General features: G+C 50.3%; 1 protein-coding gene across 1 annotated transcript in view; it reads left to right on the top strand.

The window, feature by feature from the left end:
• Positions 1-24,563, top strand: part of NCK2 (NCK adaptor protein 2) — a 140,536-nt gene that overhangs the window by 50,890 nt on the left and 65,083 nt on the right. The window contains exon 2 of the mRNA XM_036263158.1: positions 24,137-24,314. The gene's annotated coding sequence lies outside the window, so the exon portion shown is untranslated. The remainder of the gene's footprint in view (positions 1-24,136; positions 24,315-24,563) is intronic.

Here is a 24,563-nt window from a genome sequence, read left to right as displayed (position 1 = left end):
GGGCAGTCTTGCCCTTCGTTTGCAGTTCTCAGAAGAAAAGTTCTGTTCCTCAGCATTCTCCATAGCTGCAGGGAGGTGTTTGTTTGTTTGTTTTTGGAGAAATGATGAGCTAGTGACTGAAGGTATTTCTGAGGGAGTTTCACGCAGCTGACATCCTCATTGCTGCCCAGGGCTGTGGCTGCAGCAAGTGCCACCTGCACACGCCTGGGTCTGTGCCCACCCAGCCCCAGGTCCCTGGCTCTCCAAAGACTCTGGTCCCTGCTGTGGGAAGTGGAATTGGGGACCTTGGTTTGGGAGTTAGGGACGCTCATGGCTCTTGAGGTGGTCATTGTGTCTGAGCCGTTTCGGTCGACAACGGTGGTTTTCGTTTTTAGCAATCTATTGTAAGTTCACACTGATACTTCTAATTCAAAAGGACAATATAGTTAACCTCTTTGATTATATATTTGAATCTCTTTTCTCTTATGCTGAAAATGAACATGAACATAATTACTTGCTTGATTATCCTGTGTTATTTATACACAACACGTATGTGTTTAGAATAACTCTATCAATATATTACCAACAATTCCACAGCCGAAAGTAGCTGAAGATGTTTTCTCCTAGGGTTTATCCCGCTAGGGAAAGAGTACAGTCCAATTGTGGTTTCAGAGTCTTTCGGATGATTCTCTATTTATGCCATGAACTCAGTACATAATTTGGTTAATGTGTTTCCATCCAGCTTTTGATTTTTTTGAGACTTTTAAAACAATCAGCACTGGTTTATAATTATTGAAACCATTTACATGGTTCCAGAGCCAAATGTCCTTAGAGAAATCTCATTTGGCAAATTTATCTTCTCTCCCCACCCTCCTTTCATCACTGTTTTTAAAAGGATTTTCTTCTTCCTCCTTTTACTTATTACTTATTAATGCAAGCAAATACATATATCTGTAGTTATATACTTATTTTTAACACTTTTCATTTAAAAATAAATAATAGCATACTCTACACACGTTTCCAAACTACAGTTTAAAGGTTGTCTTCTAATTACACGGTATATTGTAACTTAAGTAATCATGACATTGAGTGAAACTGAATGTGCTTATTTATTCGGTTATTTTGGAAGGGGTAATTATAGCAACTGCCACCTAAACATTTTAATCATATTCCAAAGTAGTTAGAAAATACATTAATATTCCTATCTTGTTTTTGCTGTTAAAGAAAAAGAAAAAAGAAAAACTTGGTTTGTTTAATTTGCATGTATTCTAGTACCATAGTTCTCAACAGGGTGGCTTCATTTGCCAAGGGACATTTAGCAATGTCTGGAGACATTTTTGATCCCCACAACCCAAGGGAGGGTGAGGGTTGCTATTAACCTTTCTACGAAGCATGGGACAACCCCCAGCAAAGAATTCTCGGACCCCAGGTGTCCGTGCTGTGTGTCCCTGGTGAGAAACCCTAACAGTTTCAACCAGGCATTGTCATCTCTCTCCCCTCCCTCCCCTCTCCTTTCTTCCATCCGTCCTCTCTCTCTTTCTCTCCCTTCGTTTGCAGTGAAACTAGATATTTACATCTAGGACTTTAGGAAAACATAAATCATTTAAAATGAAAAGACAGGAGCACATAAGTGACTGTGCTTGCTAAAGAGAAAAATTTCAACAAAATTTCTCTCCAGGCTTGTCTGAAGAGAATAATAATTCCGCACTAGAAATCTCTACTCTAGTTTTACTCTGGTATAACTTGTGTGCAACCCAGTATTTGGGGGAAGCAGATTTTGTGTGATCACAAGTCTCGAGAAATCAGGATTCTTGTTGGGTGCATGTACACGGAACACCAGCTGGGTGGTTGAAAGTGATGGAAGTTGAATTTTGATGTGTTGGAGGCATGGTGGGCACCTTGGCTTCACGGTTGACCTTGGCATACTATCCATTTGTGAAAGGCTTTCGTTCAAAGGCACGTACGAGTGTAGGTGATGGGTGGGAAGGTGAGCAGTTTTGCTGCTCTTAGAAGTGTTTGTCATTGGTGATATCCAGAGTAACTCTGGGGATAGCGTGACTTTTTCGTCTGTCTTTCCATTGCCTTACTCTTACATCTTACGAAATACAGTGATACCTCGGTTCTCGAACGCCTTGGTTTTCGACCAAATGGAGATTCGAGAAACTTTTGTCTCGGAATCCGAACAAATATTTGGAACTCGAACTTCCGAGATGAGCCGAGTTGAGCCGAATGGCGTTCATTCGGCCCAGCGCGCCTTGCTTGCGTCATCAGTGTGAGTGCAGAGAGAGAGTCACGCTTTGTGGAGTCGCGCTTTCCTATTGGTTTCATTGCTTCGGTTCGCGAACAATTCGGTTCTCGACCGTCCTCCTGGAACGAATTATGTTCGAGAACCAAGGTATCACTGTACTCCATTTCATTTCACTGCAGTTTTAACGTGAAATGGATGACTGGGAGACACGCTCTGGTTTTCACACCGGGGCCACCTGCTGGAGTATCGACCGTGTGCACTTGGTCATTTGGAGAGAGATGCGTGTCCAGGTGGACAGTGTCTGGTTCTGTGATGTGAGCTTGATGACTTTGGATCTTGGTTTTCCTTCGCCCATGATAGGAGAGGCCCTAGCAGCCGAGTGTTACTCCAGAAGTTCCTAACTGCACCGCTCTACTTTTCTTTTCTTTTCCCTTGGGTTTCCCCCTCTCCCACCAGGTAAATTAAACGAATTGGGGAAAATGATCAGCACTGCTTGACACAAGTGAATGCAATACAAATTTGATTCCATGGAAAGGGACTATATAAATCAGAATAGTTACAGATACGAACTTTGACAGTTCATAGGTCTGCCGCTCTCCTAGGACTTGGTGTGACAGGAAACATTTTATTAAACATTTCACTGTGAGCGAGCTCCAGCCCTTGTTTGTGGTTGGTTTGGTGCCATTCACAGGGCTGCCAGTGTGGTAGGGTGGCTGCAGGTCTTTCAGAAATAGATTAAGTCATCCAAGTCCCTTTTTGATTTTTAACTTTATGGCCCTAACACAAAAATGTATTATCCTTTCTAGGCCTTTGACTCACATCTTTCAGCACCTTCCCCTGCTCCCCCAAGGAAAACGTTGATGTTGATTTATATGCCTTTTTGCCCTCACCAAAGTCATATAGCTTCTGAAAATACACCTATTTCAGCCTTTGTAACAGTTTGGGCGGAGACCCTTAAGTACTGACAAGGTTCTGAAGCCTGGGTCATTTTTTATTCTGCACAGAAATAAAACCCAGTTTGTGCTCTTCCCGGGTGGTGGGTGCTGAAGTCACGGCTCGGGGACCCCAGCAGAGCGGCTGCCGGGTGCAGAGCAGGGGCACAACCGCTCGGCGTCTTCCTGCGGAGGACACGCCGCCGGCCGGGCGGGCGGGCTCAATACTCCTGCGCATGCGCGAGGGAGACCCGCCGGCACTGCGGCTCGGGACGTGGGGGTTGATGGGGAGCAGCCTGGGTGCGCGTCCTGTTGGGGTCCCTGTCAGGCCCGTGGGAGAGGCCGGTGGTAAGGAAGTGAGGCGTCACCGGATTTGCAGCGACTCCTACCCGAGGCGGAAGTCTCGATTCTAGCATGTTCTGTGGAACGGAATGCTTCCGGGAGGGAGGAGCTCCGAGAGTGGCGCGGGAGCCCGCACTGGGGTGCGGACGCTCCACCTGTGGTCCGGTTCGTGGGGCGCCGGGGGGCCCGCACTCGGGTGTGGACGCTCCACCTGTGGTCCGGTTCGTGGGGCGCCGGGGGGCCCGCACTTGGGTGTTGACGCTCCACCTGTGGTCCGGTTCGTGGGGCGCCGGGGGGCCCGCACTTGGGTGTGGACGCTCCACCTGTGGTCCGGTTCGTGGCGCCGGGGAGCCCGCACTCGGGTGTGGACGCTCCACCTGTGGTCCGGTTCGTGGGGCGCCGGGGGGCCCGCACTTGGGTGTGGACGCTCCACCTGTGGTCCGGTTCGTGGGGCGCCGGGGGGCCCGCACTTGGGTGTGGACGCTCCACCTGTGGTCCGGTTCGTGGCGCCGGGGAGCCCGCACTCGGGTGTGGACGCTCCACCTGTGGTCCGGTTCGTGGCGCCGGGGAGCCCGCACTTGGGTGTGGACGCTCCACCTGTGGTCCGGTTCGTGGCGCCGGGGAGCCCGCACTTGGGTGTGGACGCTCCACCTGTGGTCCGGTTCGTGGCGCCGGGGAGCCCGCACTGGGGTGTGGACGCTCCACCTGTGGTCCGGTTCGTGGGGCGCCGGGGGGCCCGCACTTGGGTGTGGACGCTCCACCTGTGGTCCGGTTCGTGGCGCCGGGGAGCCCGCACTCGGGTGTGGACGCTCCACCTGTGGTCCGGTTCGTGGGGCGCCGGGGGGCCCGCACTTGGGTGTGGACGCTCCACCTGTGGTCCGGTTCGTGGGGCGCCGGGGAGCCCGCACTCGGGTGTGGACGCTCCACCTGTGGTCCGGTTCGTGGCGCCGGGGAGCCCGCACTCGGGTGTGGACGCTCCACCTGTGGTCCGGTTCGTGGCGCCGGGGAGCCCGCACTCGGGTGTGGACGCTCCACCTGTGGTCCGGTTCGTGGGGCGCCGGGGAGCCCGCACTCGGGTGTGGACGCTCCACCTGTGGTCCGGTTCGTGGGGCGCCGGGGAGCCCGGCACTTGGGTGTGGACGCTCCACCTGTGGTCCGGTTCGTGGGGCGCCGGGGAGCCCGGCACTTGGGTGTTGACGCTCCACCTGTGGTCCGGTTCGTGGCGCCGGGGAGCCTGGCACTTGGGTGTGGACGCTCCACCTGTGGTCCGGTTCGTGGCGCCGGGGAGCCCGCACTTGGGTGTGGACGCTCCACCTGTGGTCCGGTTCGGGGCGCCGGGCTGGCTGCGGGTGTGCCGGCTGTTGCATCAGGTCAGACTGGGGGTGACGAGCTGTGTTAACCTGATTCAGTTCATTCCTAGGAGGACACAATTGTAACTACATTTTTGCTAATTTACAGTTGTGATCCATCTACTTCGGAGCCAATATTAAATGATCTCCTACCTCCAGAAGATGTTTTTGAATATAAGTATCTATAGAATTAATATTATGAGCTAAGGTTAGCTTGTTTTAAGATTTGTTTTTATTTATCATTTTGTTGAATTTTTTTTTTTTTTATTTGGAAGAGTAATGCTTAGGTTTGTTTTGTTTTTACGGCTGCTGAGTTGACCATTCAGGGAGGCCTCCCTGCAGTCCCGGCGCCCGAAGGCCCCACCGAGAGAGGCTCACAGTGTCCTGTGCGCATGTCCAGTGTTCCGGGAACATCCAAGTGCTGGGTCACTTGAATCATTTTGTTTTCTTCTTCTTTTCTCCCTTTTTCTTATACTATGAAGAGCTCTCTCTGTTATTTATTTTTTAAAAATAAGACCCCTAGCTTACATACTTTAATTGGTGAATTTTATGGTATGTAAATTATACCATCTCAATTTAATAGAAAGTAAGTGTAGAGTTTGGGGACTGATTTAGAGCGAAATGATGGGGGAAATGCTTTTATCTTTATATGGTCAGATGTGATAGAATAGTGCGGGTTCCCAAAGATCTGTGTAGCTTAGATCAAAACATTATTTATGGATTATTGAGAGGAAGAAGCCTGCGAAGCACTTAGTCCCTGGCGCCCAGTCAGTGCTGAGTAAAAGTTGGTCCCTTTCGTGAGTGCATGAAACTCCCAGGCCCATAGTTGCTGAACTCCTGTGCTGAAGGTGAAGGAAGCTGGGCTGTGACTGACATAGACTAAGGAAGAGAGGGGCATACACGTGTGAACTGCACCTCGAAGGCTGACGCTCAGGTTGGCCACAGTGATCTAAGGCCTAAGAAAAAAATGTCTTTTCTGTGTTTGGTCTGTTTGAGAAAGATGTACCCATTGTGTGGGCTTGGTGCTGGCTGCCAGCTACGACCAGTTGCAGGAACAGGCTTGATCAGCTTGCATGTATTTAGTTTTTTGTTTTGTCCAAAAAATAATCTTCAAAATAGAGCATATAGAACAAATGTCAACTAGAAGGAATTGACGCTGAAATGGAGAAAAGTTAGTAGGCGAGCGCCTTGCCCCTTCACACCCAGAGCTCCAGGTTCAGCCGAGGTGTGGGCATTTCCTGGTGGATGGGGATCCCTGCTGATATTCTCTGAGTGACCTTGAAGGGGAGGAGAAGTGCCAGAAGACTGGAGACAGGCAAATGTTCTCATTTTCTAGGTGGAGGAAAACACAGAATCAGGAAGAGACTGTTGAACAGATGACTAAGTGGAGGGGAAAGCTGGGCATCAAGCTGTCGGCATCTCTTCTCCTCATGGAGATCAGTGCGGCTGATCTCAGCAAAGGTTGGGCCTCTTACACTGTGTCCCTTCAGTCTCTAGTGCTAATGTACCTTCTCTCCTTGGGCCCACCCTCTGACTGCGGTCATTCTTAGAAGCCTCTGGGCCATTGTCTCCTTGGGAATGCGTCTGTGGTCATCTGCTCCCGCCATGCTGGATGGGCCCCTGCTCCACTCGCCCCGTGTCATCTTGTACACACAGCACCTAGATGGGGGGCAGTTTTGTGTTTCACTTTCATCGTCTGTTACACAGAAGGCAGTGTACATTAACTGAGGAGGAGGGGGCGTGGTAAGCAGAGACCCTTGTCCTGAGCTGGCGCTCGCTGCGTGGAGGACGAGCGGCCCAGGACACAGAGGAAAGGTAGTTGAGTAGCAGGTGGGTGGAAGGGACATTTCTGGCCTCCACCTGCTGTCCTCTCATCTCTCCCTTGGATTCCTGTCTTCTCTGTGGTGAGAGCTGGTTGTTCTTAAACTTCCTGGCAGGTTGGGTGTTTGGGGGCAGGATGGCCCTCTGCTCACTCCCCCTTTATAGTGAGAGGGTAGTTGAGGGAACACAGTTGTGGTTTCTTTGAGCATGTTACGTACTTGGAACTTTTCTGGGTTCTTTTTATGCTGTTTAGTGTATATAGCATGTCTGCAAGATAATTCTTTTCTCTTAATCATCCATTTTATTTATTTATTTATTTTATCCTTACCTGAGGACATTTTTCCATTTTTGTTCAGATCGAGTGGGAGGGATAGAGAGGAAGAGAGAGAGAGAGAGAGAGAGAGAGAGAGACATGAAAGGGACACATCAAGTGGCTGCCTCCCGCATGACCCCAACCAGGGCCAGGGACGAATCACAACCAAGATACATGCCCTTGACAAATTGAACCCGTGACTCATTGGTCCGTGGGCTGACGCTCTAACCGCTGAACCAAACAGGCCAGGGATCTTTATCATCCATTTTATAGGTGAGAAACAGCTGTAGAGGTGGTAAGTCTCTGGCTGAAAGACTGAGCCAATAGGAAGCGAAGCTGGCCTTTCAGTCCACGGCCGGTGCTGTTCGATGCATCAGGGAGCAGGAGCCTCCTGCCTACAGCACCGCTCGGGGGTTGGGCGCTGGTTGGGTGGCTGCACCCACAGAGGGGCGTGAGGAAGATCTAGGTGCACACTGCCCTTGGCCATGGTTTGTACAGCAGCCCGGAGGCATGCCTGGGAACCTGTGCCTCAGATCCGCAGTCCATGATGGGTGGAGTGGGAGGGGTCGTCTGTGGCCGAACCAGAACTTGGAACTCTTGAGAAGCAAAATGATGGACTGAAACTGGCATGGTGAAGTGGGACTGGGTGACTAGTGAGTGCCCAAGCTCTCTGCTTCCCTCTGAAATCACCTGCCCGGATGCAGTAGGAGAGGCCGGACCTACTGTGCAGGGGTGATGCTGCCTGAAAGGTGTGGCAGTTTCAGGCATCACTAACGGGCACTTAGCGGCAGCATTTCCATTTTCTGCAGTGGACACCCCTGTCTGATTAGATGGGTCACATACAGAAGTAATGGGTGGTGATCCATGGTACCCCAAATTCCTCTTTGGCTCTTACTGTCCAGTTGCCTGCTTTGTCTCCTTTGTGGGGTGAAGCACATATCTTGTCTGTTGTGTGCCCAGCACCCAGCACAGTGCTAATAGGGGTTCAGAATATCCTTGTTGGCTCTCTAGGCGGGAGAGCACTGTTGGGATGGGGGGAGGTTAGGAAGCCTTATTTTCCAAGTAAGGGAGGTTTTGGTTGGGGACATTGTAGTTTCTCTGTTAGAAGTTTAGTCACAGGAAAATGAGATTAGACCTACTTTCTTCTTTTTTTTAATCCTCAGGGTATTTTTCCATTGCTTTTTAGATAGAGTGGAAGGGAGGGAGAGAGAGGGAGAAACATAGACTTGAGAGAGACACGTAGAGTGGTTGCCTCCCGTGGGACCTCCCCTGGGGCCGGGGACCTACAACCCAGGTGTGTGCCCCTGACCAGAATCAAACCCTTGACCCCTCGGTCTGCAGGCCAGTGCTCTAACTGCTGAGCCAAACCAGCCAGGGCAGATCTACTTTTTATTTAATCAAATATTATCTTTTACCTAAAACTATTATGTTAATATATATACTCAGTTTGCTTGTCTCAGAAATTTTAAATTCTAAGGCAAATGTTAGATATTTTGGAGAGCACACATCCGATTGGAAGTTACCAAGAAAAGTTTAGTTGATTTTTATTTTTTATCCTCACCTGAGGACATTTTTGCATTTATCTTCAGATAGAGCAGGAGGGAGAGAGGAGGGAAGAGAGAGAAACATCTGCTGGTTGCTACCCACACGACCCCATTTGGGACAAACTGCAACCAAGGTACGTGCCCTTACGGGAACGAACCCGGGATTCTCTAGTCCGCAGGCCAACGCTCTTAACCGCTGAGCCAAACCAGCCAGGGTGATATATTTTATTTATTTATTATTATTATTATTTTTATGGGTAAGTTTTCTTGTAGCCAGTAAAGCAGCCCTGCTGTGCCATCTCATGTGTGACTTGGACCCTCACCCACCCGAGCCCCTTGCGAAGGACAGCAGTCGTGTTTGCACCGAGCAGGTGTGCCGTGCGTTTTCATTGAGTAAGTGAGACTTGAGTTTATTGTACAAAGGCGATTATACCATCTCCAAGGAAACTTCGTCTCTGAGGTTAAATAGCAGTTTCCGCATCAGGTAGACTGAGGTGCAGCGTGGGACTTGCATCCGGCTTAAAGCAAAGTCTTTGTGTCCTTCCCATCATATGCAGAGATGCAGCCAACCTACTCACCCGGCTCTCGGACCCTCGTGTGGGCACAGTGGGGTTTAGAGAAGAAGGGTTTCTTGATGGGCCTTTCTTCATTCTCGCCTCTTCTGCACGGTGGTGGCTCACCTGGGCTGGCTGCGCAGCCGGTTAGGCGTCTGTCCTGTTCCTCAGCCTCTCCGAGAGGTTTGGCTTTGCTGGCAGCTTTAGGGCACTAATTATACATGGAGGCGGTCGGGGGTTTCAGGACTTACTAGTTCCAGGGTATACTCTTCAGGCTTGCTTGAGTAAAATGGTGAATTCAGAGAAAGCTTTAAACCTCTTCCTGACCGTCTGCTGCGCACAGAACTGCGTTGTGGAACTGAAGCTTGTCGTTTCGCACTGCGTGTAAATGAAGGATCGGAGCTTTCCTCCGACTCTTCCACCGGGCGCGGATTATCGAGAAGACCGGGCAATGGGCTTGGGGCGTTGACACGTTCTGTGTGTGTGTGTGTGTGTGCCCAGTTAGAAGGCTGGGCATGTAGATTTCCATGCTCTTGTCTGGTTTTGGCTTTGGAAGTGCTTACACAGCTAATCTGGCATTTATGATTATTTCCGTTTTGAGCTTAGTCAGAGGCTCTTTGGGGATATTCAGACAGAAATGGCTTAATTGGATTTCAGCCCAGACACTGCATTTGAATGTCTTTATGGATGGCATTAATTGGGCTGCTGCCATAGGAAGTCATACATGTTTTTGAGCTTTACAATTTAGAAGTGCTCTTTGATTCAGTCCCTCTCTTTGGCTCATTGCTCATTTATTCAACAAATGAAACACTCAAGGGAGAAACATTAAAGCAGTAAAATTAAGAAATATGGTTTGTAAGTGGTTTTGGTATAGTTATGTTATTATCTGTATTTAAGGCACTATATTTATACTTATAGGCTGGCTTGGGCACAGTCATGTAAGGGGTTCTCGGGGTCTCTTGGATTGAGATTTGGGAAGAGGATTCTGGGCACTGTGGCACCGGATGCTGCCGGGCTTTGGACAGTTGCAGCGGACATGTACTTACAGAAGGGAAAGTGTGCTGATGGTGAACGTCGGATGGGAGTCGCGTATTGAGCCGGCCACATGCCCAGCCACAGAGCACCGGCACTGGAGGCCCCTCCGGAGGCTCTGCCGCCCTGACAGCCGTGCCCGTGCAGAGTTAGGGTTACGAAAGAGTGACTGCTGCAGTAGCGGAGGGCGTTCCTGTAGAAGTCCCCGAAGACGGCCCGCTGGAGTCCACTCCTGAGTGACAGATTGGATTTGGCTGACGATGGGTTGGAAGTGGGAGGGGTAAAGCTGTTGCCACTGTGGGAAGAAACAGCAGACACAGGCTCAGAACTGTGAAAGGTCCGGTATTTGTGGGTGAGCACACATGGACCATGTTTGGAATACTCCAAAGCAGCTAAATGTCCTTAAAAACAGTGACATTAAAATTTCTATTCACTTGGAATAATTATAAATTTGATCTCTGTACGTTAAGTTTTTATAACTATTAGCCTTTTTCAATGGAAACAGTGAATGTATTCAACTCCCTTTTCATTCCTTATTTTATGGAATACGTGTGTGTGATACTATAGAATGTCTATGAACATCACCCTTACTGAAGAGTGGAAGAGCTCTGGCCAAGTGGCTCAGTTGGTTGGAGTGTCATGCTGTACACCAAAATGTTGGGGGTTCGATGCCTGGTTGGGGCACATACCTAGGTTGCGGATTTGATCCATGGTTGGGGTGCATACAGGAGGCAACCGGTCAATGTTTCTCTGTCACATCGATGTCTTCCCCCCCACCCCCCATTTTTCCCTTTCTCAAATCAGTGAGATATATCCTTGGGTGAGGATTAAAGAAAAAAGGGGGCAAAACAAATCAGGTTGGTTCAGCACCCATCAGAAGCAAAATAGGATAATATGCTGAGATTTTTTTTAGCTTCTGAGAAGCCAGTGCATTCTGTAGGGGGCTTCAGTTACCAATAATTTACAAAATTAAAATGAACAACAGACAACCTTCCCACAAAATCTTTTTCAGTCTTTTTCTCCAGAGCTCGATTGTTCTCTGTGACCCCAGGAGCTGCCAGATGCCAAAGGCCACAGGCTAGTCCCGGCCTGTTTATCCCATCACCTTTGTCCGATAGCTGGAGAGTGTCTGCCCTCGTCCAGAGCTCTCTCCTGGTGTCCTGAAGCGGTGATGGGAGCTAGAACTGAGGTGGGGTCCCAGTCACCCTTCCCGTCCCAGGGATCCTCACATCTGCATCTGTCGGTGTAGCCTGCCCACATGGGGACAAGGCAGCTCCTTCTGGAAGGTTCTATCCTGTGACTCACATGTGAGTCAAATGCAGGCTTAGCAGGTGTAGTGTCCTTCTCGTAAGCTGACGTGTGGCTCTAAACTAGCAGAGCTGTTGTATCTGAAGGGCAGGGAATAAGGCTTCTGATGTGATAAACTTTGCTGTGGGAAAATCTTTAGTTTATATAAACCAATAGGAGTATTCTTTTATAGGAAAACGACAACTTATTTTATAGAAAAATATAGGAAAAAATTGCTTAGTACCATATAGTTAATATCCGCATGCAATTAGTGTCAAATGGCATCGTTTTTTGCAATAGGGTGGTTTGAGCATGAAATGCTACCTTCCTGGGGTATGTAAACCTGTCCATCTGTCAAACCAGGCCACCTGGAGGCCCTGCTCAGCGCTTATCTACCCCATGAGATGATTCCATTTTTTTTTTTAACCTTTTAAAAAGCAGGAAGACACTCTGGTAGCAAAATTTTTTTTCTCCGGACTGCAGGCGGACGCTCTAACCGCTGAGCCAAACCAGCCAGGGCGCAAAATTTTTTTTCTGATATATCTCCTCAGGCAAGAGAAACAAAATAAAAATTTTTAAATGGGACTACATCAAACTAAAAAGTTTTTGCATAGCAAAGGAAACCATCAGTAAAATGAAAAGACAACCCACTGAATGGGAGAACATATTCACCAATGAAACATCTGATAAGGGCTTAATATCTAAAATTTATGAAGAATTCGTACTACTCAACACCAAAAAAATAAACAATCCAATTAAGAAATGGGTAAAGGATCTGAATAGATACTTTCTCAAGGAGAACATACAGAAGCCAATAGACATATGAAAAGATGCTCAATGTCGCTAATCACTGGAGAAATGCAAATTAAAACTACAATGAAATACCACCTCATACCTGAGTGAATGGCTACCATCAATAAATTTATAAACAACAAGTGTTGGTGAGGATGTGGAGATAAGGGAACCCTCGTGCCCTGTTGGTGGGAATGCAGACTGGTGCAGCCACTCTGGAAAACAGTATGGAGTTTCCTGAAAAAATTAAAAATAGAACTGTCTTATGACCCAGTGATTCCATTTCTGAGAATATCTCCAAAGAAACCCGAAACACTAATTTGAAAGAATATATGCACCCCTATGTTCATAGCAGTGTTATCTACAGTAGCCAAGATTTGGAAGCAGTCCAAGTGTCCATCAGTAGATGAGTGGATTAAAAAGCTGTAGTACATTAACACAATGGGATACTACTCAGTAAAAAAGAAAAAAAAAAAAATTACCCTTTGTGACAGCATGTGACGACATGGATGGACCTGGAGAGTATTATAAAAAGTGAAATAAGTCAGTCAGAGAAAGACAAATACCACATTATTTCACTAATATGTGGAATCTGATAGACAAAATAAACCAACAACATACTCATAGAGACTCTGTCAGAGTGGATGGTTGTTGGGAGGCAGAGTGAAAGATGAAAAGATTAAAACAAAAACAAAAACCTGGCTGGCGTGGTTCAGTGGTTGAGCATTGTCCCATGGACTGAGAGGTCCTGGTTTAATTCCCAGTCAGGGCATGTGCCCGGGTTGCGGGCTCAATCCCCAGTAGGGGGCGTGCAGGAGGCAGCTGGTTGATATTTCTCTCTCTCTCTCTCTCTTTCTCTAAAAAATCCATAAAAACATATTAACAAAAAAAAACCCTCACAGACAACAGTATGGTGATTACCAGAGGGAAAGGGGGTGGGGGGGAGGTAGAAAGGGGGTAAATGGTGATGGATGGAGGCTTGACTTGGGATGAACACACAATATAATATACAGATGATGTGTTATAGAATTGTATACCTGAAAGCTATGTAATTTTATTAACCAGTGTCACCCCAATAAATTCAAGTTTTAGAAAAGCATGACATCATTCAATGCTTAGATGATTTTATATCTTTTAGCCTTAAATCTTACATAACGTTTCCCAGTTGGAAGGTAAGTGAGGGAAGCACCATGCCCTGTACCGCAGGAAGGATCCTGTTTAAAAGTGAGAGTAGTGGAGCTCGGCTGGTGTGGCTCAGTGGTTGAGCATGGGCCCTGCACCAAGAGGTCCCCGGTTCAAACCCCAGTCAGGGCACATGCCCAGGTTGTGGGCCCGATCCCTATCGGGGGGCATGCAGGAGGCAGCCAATTGATGTTCTCTCTCATCGATGTTTCTCTCTCTCCCTCTCCCTCTCTCTCTAAAATCAGTAAAGAAAAAATGACTTTGAAAAAATCCTTGGTTATTTAAAAAAAGTGGAGGCGGGAACAGTGAAAGGGAGGAGGAGGGCTGCATCCGCTGGTACTTGAGCATCTCCAGTTTGTTTACCATTCACGAAGCCATCAATGAATGGGTTTGCTTCTGTGCGAGCCTGTGGTCAGTGCTGGGTCCTGCCCTAGACAGAGCCTCCACGTGGGGAGCCCTAGTATCCTCTGCCCCTTTCTGGAAACACCAGGGATGGGGACACGTGAGACGCAGCCCGGGGTGAAAGAATGCTGGTGTTCTGCACCACAGGGCACCCAGTTTCCTCGCCTAATTGTGAGTAAAATAAAGCAGGTTTAAAGTGGATGAGAGAGACATACAAGAAATTATAATTTGTGAACATTATTTGACTCTTGATTTAAATAAATCAGCTATAAAAATACATTTATGAGACAATTGGGAAAGTTGGAACACTAGATATGAGATTTACATTAAGAATAAACCATTATTTTAGGTGTAATGATGGAGTTGTGCTTATCTGCTGGTCATACACACCAGTGTTGACAGATAAAGTGGTTTTTGTATGGGATTTGCTTTAAGCAGCGGTTCTCAACCTGTGGTTTGAGACCCCTTTGGGGTCAAATGACCCTTTCACAGGGGTCACCTAAGACATAACAGTAGCAAAATTACAGTTATGAAGTAGAAACGAAAATAATTTTATGGTTGGGGGTCGCCACAACATGGGGAACTGTATTAAAGGGTCGCAGCATCAGGAAGGTTGAGAACCACTGCTAAAATCATGTAGTGAGGGCTGGGGCTGTGGGGAGTTGGCTTTTAGGTCCATAATTGTTGAGGTTGAGTGTTAGGTGCCTGGGGGGAATATCCTCTCTGCCTTTGCACATGGTTAAACATTTCCACTAAAACACAACCTGCAGACTTCGGTCAAGACGGAGGCACAGGTAACGAGGTATTGCCTCCTCCCACAACCACATCAAAGTTACAACTAAACTACAGCACAGCCATCATTCAGAACCGCCTGACATCGAGCTGGATGGAAGTCCTACGACTGCGGAATTAAAGCAGCAGCCACGTGAGACTGTAGGAGGGGCGGAGGCGGTGGAGGTGGACGGGCTGGTCCCACACCCACATGTGGCGGATAAAAATCAGGAGGACACCTCGGCTGGGAAGGTCCTCCCTGAGGACTGAGGAGTCCCCGTCCCACACCAGGCGCCCCGCTCAGGGTTCCAGTGCCAGGAAGAGAATCCCCATCACTTCTGGCTGGAAAAAACAGCGGGAACTGAGGCTCAGGGAGGCTGAGGCGGCTGGAGCCCCAGGCAGCTCCTTAAAAGGCCTGTGTACGGACTTATCAGACTCGCTCCCTCTGAGCTTGGAGGGGAGACAATTTGAAAGGCACCAGAGAAATATGAGAAAAAACTGAGTTGTTTGTTATCGTGGCAAGGACTGGAGAGGCAGCATTTTTCTGGACAAACGTGCTGTCAGAGGCCTTTGTTCCTTTGGTGAGCCCTTCCCTGGGGCGGCAGACAGTCGCCACATCTGGGAGTCCAGCAACCTGGCTCACACTGGTAGCCCCGCCCTGGTGACTCCCTGAGGCCCTGCCCCACCCAACTTTCAGGCCCACCCAAGCTGTTGCCAGTGGCTTTACCATAGGATTGGCCTGTTTTGGCTCCTGCTTCAGATTTTCCTAAATTTTGTCAAACAAGTAGCATCTTGACACAGCGAGCCTCATACCTCTTACTAAGTGCCCAGGCCTGGCAGAAGTAGCCAGCCTTGGTTCACAGCTTGGCTTTACCTGGGCACTTCCAAGCCCAGCACAAGAAGCAGCATAAGTACATTGCTTTGTACATATGCCTGGTGGCCCTGGACAGAACACAGGCAGTAGCTGACCTTGCCCCAGAGCCAGCACAACCAGTGGACAGCTTCAGACCACATCAAAGCATCACTACCCAACCATCTCCACAAGTGACACACTCAAGGAGTGGACTCAGTGGGTACCAGAGCCCTGCTGAAGTGTGTCTTGCTCTGTGTAGTGGGCCCTGCACAGCTGATCCTCCAAGGTGGTCAGAGGTCGGTGGTCAGTGGGCACAGCCAGTCCTTGCAGCTGATCAGCCTGAGTAAATCCCTCCCATTGACATGCCAACAGCAATCAAGACTCAATTACAACAGAAGCGTATACAGTCCACACTAGGGGTGCACCTCGAGGGCCCAGCTAGGTAACCAGGGAGGCTGTGCCACTGGACCCTACAGGACACCTACTACAACAGGCCACCCTAGGAAGCCCAGGTGACATAGCAATTCTACCTAATACATAGAAACCAACACAGGGAGGCAGCCAAAATGAGGAGACAAAGAAACATGTCCGAAATGAAAGAACAGAACAAAACTCCAGGAAAAGAACTAAACAAAATGGAGATAAGCAATCCAACAGATACAGACTTCAAGACACTGCTTATAAGGATGCTCAATGAACTTAGTGAGAATTTCAGGGAACTTCGTGAGGACCTCAAGAGCATAATAAAGGACCAGTCAGAAATGAAGGAGGCACTAACTGATACAGGAATAATTTACAGGGAATCAATAATAGAGTAGGTGAAGCCAAGAAGCAAACCATTGATTCAGAATACAATGAAGCAAAAGGCACCAATCAGTGGGTGTGCAAAAACTGGAGTCGCTGTTCCTTTTTTGGCAATGAGAAAGGATGGTGGGAGAGTCACTGGGTTGCCTGGGGTTTTGTTAGTGCTCCCTTCATTCATTCCTCTTGCCTCCACTGAGGACATGCTTTTCAGGTTACTGCTGTATGTTGTTTGTGGGCCGACAGCCTGGTGAAGGGCCTAGTGTGGTAGGTTTGCTAGAACTGCCATAGCCAAGTACCGCAGGCTGGGTGCTTAACAACAGGCACGTAAATCCCAGATCAGGCTTGTTTTCTCTTGGCCTGCTCTCCTGGCCTCACAGAGCAGATGGTCACCTTCTGGTGGCCTCTTCACACGGTTGTGCCTCTGTGCTGGTGCGCCCCTGGTATCTCTTCCTCCTCTTAGTAAGGACACCGGTCAGATGGCTTAGCAACAGCCTCATTATAACTGAATGGCCTCTTCAGAGATCCTGTCTCTAAAGACTGGTACATTCTGAAGTACTGGGGTTGGGACTTCAACATTTGAATCTGGGGGACACAATTCAGACTGGGACCGATGGGATGCACACAGCTCTAAGGAACGAGCTCTAAGTTGCTGAAGGAACCCGGAAGGAAAAGTGTTGGAGGGACCCTGGAGGCCTCTGGGCGTGCTCATTGGAGGGGTTGACCAGCCTCTTGAAGGGGGTAGGACTTCGCCCCACCCACTGAGCCCGGGTGGGGGGCGGGGCAGGGAGTAGAAGGGAGTTGCCAGAGGTGAACTGTTGAAGAAGGGGGGGCTTCCCAGGCTGAGGTGGTGAGCAGCCACTTCAGGGGGATCCTAGTTAAAGACAAGACAGGGAAAGGGGTGCCGAGGGCGCAGTTGCTGGGAGGGAGAGCGGTCTCCTGTGCCCGGCCACCTGCTCACAGCCCTGCTCAGTGAAGAGAATCGCAGGACAGACGTAGTCTTACCCAAAAGCTGTCTGTCTTTGTCACTCAAGAAAACATGTAAAACTGTTACAGAAAAGAATAAAGTTAAAAGTAAAATAACTTTATTAGTTGTAACCACTGTTAACAACAACTTGTACCTGGCTTTCCTGCCCGCGTTTCAAGATTCTATTAAGAAAGAAAAGGAAAAGAAGTGTGAGAGGGAGGAGTAGGTGAGCGAGGAGACGGGAAAACAGGACGTGCTCACCCCGTTCTGCGGTGCCCGGGCCTTGCTTGCAGGCCCCTCCTTTCCCTCCTTTGTCTCCCAAGGTGAGGGACATGAACTTCAGCAGAACAGTCTAAACGATGCTCAAATGCAGAGGCAGATGAGGCCTTTGGGTCACCCAGTGTGTCTAATGGTCTCACGGGAGAATTCAGCGTCTCTGCGTGTGTGTCTTCTTTGTCTCTGTCTTTCCTTCTGTCTGTCTTTTTCAAAAAAAGGGGTTAGCACCAGTTTCATTCAGTAAGTGCAGTTTAGGGTTTAAGGTTTATTTTTGTCACTGAGCTTTTTATTGGTGTGATTACCTCAACAACAATTAAATCCTGTGAGTGCTTAATAGAAAATGCTGGTGGACTTTTAAAATGTTCTGCATAATTCAATTGTCTAGTTATTGTGTTGAGGTGTGTAGCAAGGTGTTGGTACTGATTCCAAAATTCATAGTTTGGACTAGTGGGAAGGTCTTTTTTTTAATCCTCACCCGAGGACATTTTTTCATTTTTTGTTCAGACAGAGCAGGAGGAAGAGAGAGAGAGAGAGAGAAACATCGACGTGAAAGGGACACATCAAATGGCTGCCACCCACACGACCCAACCAGGGCCAGGGACAAACTGCAACCGAGGTACATGCCCTTAGCGGGAATCAAACCCGGGTCTCTCTGGACCGCAGGCTGACGCTCTAACCACTGAGCCAAACCGGCCAGGGCCTAGTGGGAAGGTCTTAGGAGGAGCACTGTATCAGCCCTTTGGCGAGTGGAGTGCTGTGATATTTAGGAGGTTAGTATCAAAGATATACACAAACATTGTACAAACCATTGGAAATGGCGTTACTAATCCTGTTCCTATCTGTTAGAATTTCTAGGTGGCAGACTCTAAAATGTAAGTCCCTACTAAGATTTGCATTGTGACCTTCCTGTCATGGTATTTTAGATGAGCTCTAGTACATATTTAGCACCACATCATCAATTTTCGATAATGTTCAAGTTTGTTCCATGTGCCTCAAAGCCTCGGCACTGGAGTGAGGGAGCCTGGCCATGGATGAGGGCATTTAGGGCTGAGCCGGGCCTGGACCCCCGTGAGCATAGTTCCCTCAGATCACAGCATCTGACCAGTTACCTCCTCCCCAGCACCCTCCGAAGCTACATGTATGTCTCTGAGGCTGTCAGAGAGTTAGAAATTGGTATTCCCCCAATTTTATTACAACTTCTTATCAACTAATAATTTGGAAACCTAGCCTGTGGCCTTCATTATTCTGTGAACCCTGACCGCTGGGCGCAGGGTGTAACAGGCAGCCCTGACCACTGGGCGTGGGGTGTAACAGGCAGCCCTGACCGCTGGGCACGGGTGTAACAGGCAGCCCTGACCGCTGGGCGCGGGGTGTAACAGGCAGCCCTGACCGCTGGGCACGGGTGTAACAGGCAGCCCTGACCGCTGGGCACGGGGTGTAACAGGCAGCCCTGACCGCTGGGCGCGGGGTGTAACAGGCAGCCCTGACCGCTGGGCGCGGGGTGTAACAGGCAGCCCTGACCGCTGGGCGCGGGGTGTAACAGGCAGCCCTGACCGCTGGGCGCGGGGTGTAACAGGCAGCCCTGACCGCTGGGCGCGGGGTGTAACAGGCAGCCCTGACCGCTGGGCGTGGGGTGTAACAGGCAGCCCTGACCGCTGGGTGCGGGGTGTAACAGGCAGCCCTGACCGCTGGGCGCGGGGTGTAACAGGCAGCCCTGACCGCTGGGCACGAGTGTAACAGGCAGCCCTGACCGCTGGGCGCGGGGTGTAACAGGCAGCGCTGGGCGCGGGGTGTAACAGGCAGCCCTGACCGCTGGGCGCGGGGTGTAACAGGCAGCCCTGACCGCTGGGCGCGGGGTGTAACAGGCAGCCCGGACCGCTGGGCGCGGGGTGTAACAGGCAGCCCTGACCGCTGGGCGCGGGGTGTAACAGGCAGCCCTGACCGCTGGGCGTGGGGTGTAACAGGCAGCCCTGACCGCTGGGCGCGGGGTGTAACAGGCAGCCCTGACCGCTGGGCGCGGGGTGTAACAGGCAGCCCTGTCCGCTGGGCGCGGGGTGTAATAGGCAGCCCTGACCGCTGGGCGCGGGGTGTAACAGGCAGCCCTGACCGCTGGGCGCGGGGTGTAACAGGCAGCCCTGACCGCTGGGCGCGGGGTGTAACAGGCAGCCCTGACCGCTGGGCACGAGTGTAACAGGCAGCCCTGACCGCTGGGCGCGGGGTGTAACAGGCAGCCCTGACCGCTGGGCGCGGGGTGTAACAGCCTGACCGCTGGGCGCGGGGTGTAACAGGCAGCCCTGACCGCTGGGCGCGGGGTGTAACAGGCAGCCCTGACCGCTGGGCGCGGGGTGTAACAGCCTGACCGCTGGGCGCGGGGTGTAACAGGCAGCCCTGACCGCTGGGCACGGGTGTAACAGGCAGCCCTGACCGCTGGGCGCGGGGTGTAACAGCCTGACCGCTGGGCGTGGGGTGTAACAGGCAGCCCTGACCGCTGGGCGCGGGGTGTAACAGGCAGCCCTGACCGCTGGGCGCGGGGTGTAACAGCCTGACCGCTGGGCGTGGGGTGTAACAGGCAGCCCTGACTGCTGGGCGCGGGGTGTAACAGCCTGACTGCTGGGCGTGGGGTGTAACAGGCAGCCCTGACTGCTGGGCGTGGGGTGTAACAGGCAGCCCTGACCGCTGGGCACGGGTGTAACAGGCAGCCCTGACCGCTGGGCGCGGGTGTAACAGGCAGCCCTGACCGCTGGGCACGGGTGTAACAGGCAGCCCTGACCGCTGGGCGCGGGGTGTAACAGCCTGACCGCTGGGCGCGGGGTGTAACAGGTAGCTGAGATCATGTCCCGGAAGCCTTTGGGTAGCAGATCGATAAACATTTGTAAGCTGTGGGTGTCGGTCCACATGGGGAGGAAACCAGGGTTGAACTTCGGCCACGCCACTCAAAGAGACTCTTCAGGTGGTGTGCAGGACTAGCCCCGTCAGAGAACGTTATTTGGTGATTATTTCTTGCTGCGTTATCATCTAAGGGAAACGGTGCCTTTGGAAGTCAAGGTGGTGTGTGCGTTCACGGGCTGACCTCTCCGCCACGGCTCAGTGCAGCCCCACCTGACAGGAGAGGCTGACACGGCAGCTGCCACTCGGGTGGCAGTGGCACCCGGTCTTTGCCCCAGTCTCGACTGAAGTCACCTTTAGTGGTGACTGTGGGAGAAAGCACTCTGGACTTTGGAATCAGACAAGCGTGGGTTTAAATTCTGGCTGTGGGGTATCTGGTGCTTTGGTTCCTGAGCTGAATAGTACGATTTGCATCCCCCAGTGGCTGAGACGGTCAGTGAGGCTGCAGGGAAGGTGAGGCACCTTCCATGTGCGCCATGTCCCAGGGCTCCGCTCCTCTCTGCTGGTCCTCGCCTGAGTCTGTGGGCAGGAGAGCTAGGATCACCTGAGTTCTCTGGAAGTGAACCTTGGGCGTTCGCATCATATGGGCAAATCTGCCAGCTCCAAAGTAGATGGAACCAATTGCCCAAAAGGCTTTGTGCCATCAGCACAATGGGGCGCACCCTCTTATTAGCCCTTAATGGCCCCAGTGGAGTAAAGTGTGTTAGTGGTGGGATTTAGCCCTGGACCCACGGCAGACAGAGGCTGGGAGGAAACTGCCAGCACCCCACGCGGGGTCTGGTCCTGTGGCAGGCCCTGGGGATGTGGACGAGGACCGCTGTCCTTGACGCCCTGGGCCCAGGCAGGGCGTGCTCCAGCTCTGGACAGGTGCCGTGGCCCGTGGCCCGTGCCCCGCAGTCCCAGAGCCGCCACCATGGTGAAGTAGGCGCTGTAGCTTGGTGCCCCCAGAAGATGAGGGCAAGCCCCTGGTTGTGGCTCCAGTGTTTTAAAACACAGTTGAGAAAAAGAAAATCTGTGTTACAGAGAATCTAGATAATCCCTTGCATTTTGCACTGGTAAAATTTTGTATTATTAAGCATCCAAATTAATGTAGAAAAAGAGATACATTTGGTGAGTTCATTCCTTTCCACTCCATCCTCCTCCTCTTTGTTTTCTAAAGGGAGAGCGATGTACCTGGTGCTTGTGGGAAATACCTTCCAGGGAGGCCCCGCTGTGGGGCAGATCCCACCTGCCTCAGCGCCGTGTCAAGCCTTCTTGAATTAGCTCTTGGATAAAGGCCTCCTGCAGTCCTAGTGACCTTGTAGCTGACCGTGCTTGTCTGAGTGTGTGTTTTGCACAGAAGTGTTTGCTTTTCTGATGAGTTTAGATCACAGCTTGTACTGGAGGCCTGATTTGAAGTGCTTGTCCTTAAAAGAGGTTTTGAATAAGCGGGTAACCCACACTGCACACAGATGGGAGACTTCACTTAAACCCAAAAAGGGGTAAGGTTTTAATCAGTTCTTTTCTTTTTATTATCCTCACTCGAGGACATCTCTCCATTTTTTGTTCAGATAGAGTGGGAGAGGGAAGGAGGGAGAGAGGGAGGGAGGGAGGGAGAGAGAGAGAGAAACATCGACGTGAAAGGGACACATCAAATGACTGCCTCCCGCATGACCCAACCAGGGCCGGGGACAAACCGCAACTGAGGTACGTGCCCTTAGCGGGAACCGAACCCGGGTCTGTCCGGACCGCAGGCCAATGCTCTAACCACGGAACACACTGGCCAGGGCTGTGTTTTTTCTTTTTAAGGTGTAAGCTTAGTACATTGATAGATTGCAAGTGAAATGCTTTTTTCAAGGAAAACAGTGCAACCTTTGTTTTTCACACTTGAGTCCCAGGTAGCCATCAGCACCTTTAAATGAACTTAAAAGGGTGTCACTTAAATTGACGCTCCTTCATGAGTTCAGATCCTGCTCTTTCCATCCCTCTTTTCCGCCTTGCCCACCAGTATCTAAGGACCAGGCCAGAGATCTAGGCCACTGTTCTTTTGCTTTGGGCTGGTGGACCCGTGGCTCTCAGTAGTTTGCTGTGGGTGTGGTGGATGGAGCGTTTTGAAGGCCTGTGTTCCGAATACTGCAGCCTCCCTGAGAAACGTGTCGTGTGCAAAAGTGGGTGTTTATGTCTTCGGCAGGTTGGGAGGTTTGAACACAGCGCTCTCGAGAGCACAGTGCAGAGGGAGACCCGTGTGGGGACAGCCCAGAGAGCTTGGGCTTGGGGAATTGGACATCTAGCAAATTCACTTTTCAATTAAAAATTTAAAAGTATAACTTACGTCTAAAGGAACCATTGAATGTAGCAGTATGGAGGCTGTGTTTATTGGGTGTTTTTTCCAGTAAGTGGCATATGTAAAACCATAGGTGAGAAATGCGAATCCTTGGTCACGATGGGAGTCCAGATACCCAACTCCCATTTCAAAAGAACCTGTCATCTGTTGTAAACACTTAGCAGAAGGAAGGGTGTGGTCATCCTGGGGTACATTTAGCAGCTTGCCCAGAAAGTCTTCCCATTGTGTTATGTTATCACCTTTCTCTTGCATTAAGTCATATTTTTTCATGAAAATCATGTGCACCCTTTAAAATGATGCTAGAGAATACATAAAGAGGATGAAGTTTTTTTTTTGTTTTTTTTTTATCCTCACCTGAGGACATTTTTCCATTTATCTTCAGATAGAGCAGGAGAGAGAGAGGGGGAAAGAGAGAGAGAGAAACACAATGTGAGAGAGACACATCGACTGCCTGCCACCCACACAACCCCAACCAGGGCCAGGACAAACTGCAACCGAGGTACGTGCCCTTAGCGGGAACCGAACCCTGGTCTCTCTGGTCCATGGGCCGATGCTCTAACTGCTGAGCCAAACCGGCCAGGGCGAGGATGAAGTTTTTAATAAAAATTTATGAACTTGTCTTATAACATTTTTATGATAGTCCTACTTGAATTATCTTTCTCTATTTGACTAAAATAGAATTCGATTTTTCTATGGGGTATTTAACGTTTGGGTCCTAATCAAGCAAGGGGTGAATTAATCGATCTCTCTTGAGTGAGCTGTCAGGACAGATGCCCCCTGGGTTTGAAATGTAATTGAACATGTCAGTGAACTCACTTGGAGGTCCACAGACCTTCAGGGTCCCCTGGAAAGTGAGAGGCAGGAACGGAAAGTACTTGAGGGGACAGCAGGCTCCACGCTGGGAGGGAGAGGGCTGCATCACTGCCGGCTTCGGCCCCACTTCCTGGTGTTTGGGATGTTATCCTGCAGGGTGTTTTTGGCACGAGGCTGTGGGTCCGGTAGGTGGCCTCTCTCTGACCAGTGGAAGAGGCTCCACAACAGGGACAAGTCTGTAAATACCTTCAGTGCTCTCTCCAACCGGTCTCCCTTAATTAGGCCTGCAGACTTGCTTCCTTCCCACTTGGCCGCCTCCCTTTGGTTTCCGGCAGACTTCGAAGGGGCGGGTGGGGAGCGGCGAGGTAGGAAGTCTGAAGAGACTTGGGGACTTCGGGTCTCTGGTTTATGGCCTGCTGGCCCCACTCTCCGTCCCTTTTCCCCACAGTGTGTGGTGGCCTCCCTGACCGAGGCCTTGGGGCTGGTCTGGGGCTAGATGGTGAGAGGTGGGAGCGTTTTGTTTGGGTAGAGATGTCAGTAGATACAAAGCAGCTTTTTTCCTGAGGTTTATCAAAATACGTATTTCAGGCAAATAAACGGTATTTCTCAAGCAGTTACTAAAACCAAACAAGCAGGAGTCCTAACATATGATTATGGGTTTCTTTTCAGATTTTCTATGTTCCTTTTCTACAAGAGAGTTCCCAGGCCGAGATGCCCTGTTGAGATCGGAGCTGGACTCGAGAGCTGGGAGAATTCCTGCAGCATCGTCACCGCGGCGGTGTGACCAGCTGAGACGGTCACCTTGGGAGCGGTTCCGTTTCGGCATCTTGCGTCGCTGAGCCCAAAGGTAAGACCACGGTTTTCTGCTTTAACACTGGTGGGAGCAGTCGCTGCTTTCGCCTGAAATACTAAAGCTGCACAATAGGTTGTACATTAGTAAAGTGGCAATAAATGCAGCCCTGCTTTGTTGAGCTGTATTATACCTTCGTTCTCAGGGGACTTGATTGAGAAGTCGCGTTCACTGTCCCTGCTTTAGGGTGTGATGCCGTGAGTAGCTAGGAAGCAGGCGCCAGCAACTCCCACCTGTAAAACACCC

This window comes from Molossus molossus, unplaced genomic scaffold (assembly GCF_014108415.1).
Source record: "Molossus molossus isolate mMolMol1 unplaced genomic scaffold, mMolMol1.p scaffold_m16_p_15, whole genome shotgun sequence".
Taxonomy (NCBI): domain Eukaryota; kingdom Metazoa; phylum Chordata; class Mammalia; order Chiroptera; family Molossidae; genus Molossus; species Molossus molossus.
This window is presented reverse-complemented; position numbering and strand designations above follow the sequence as displayed.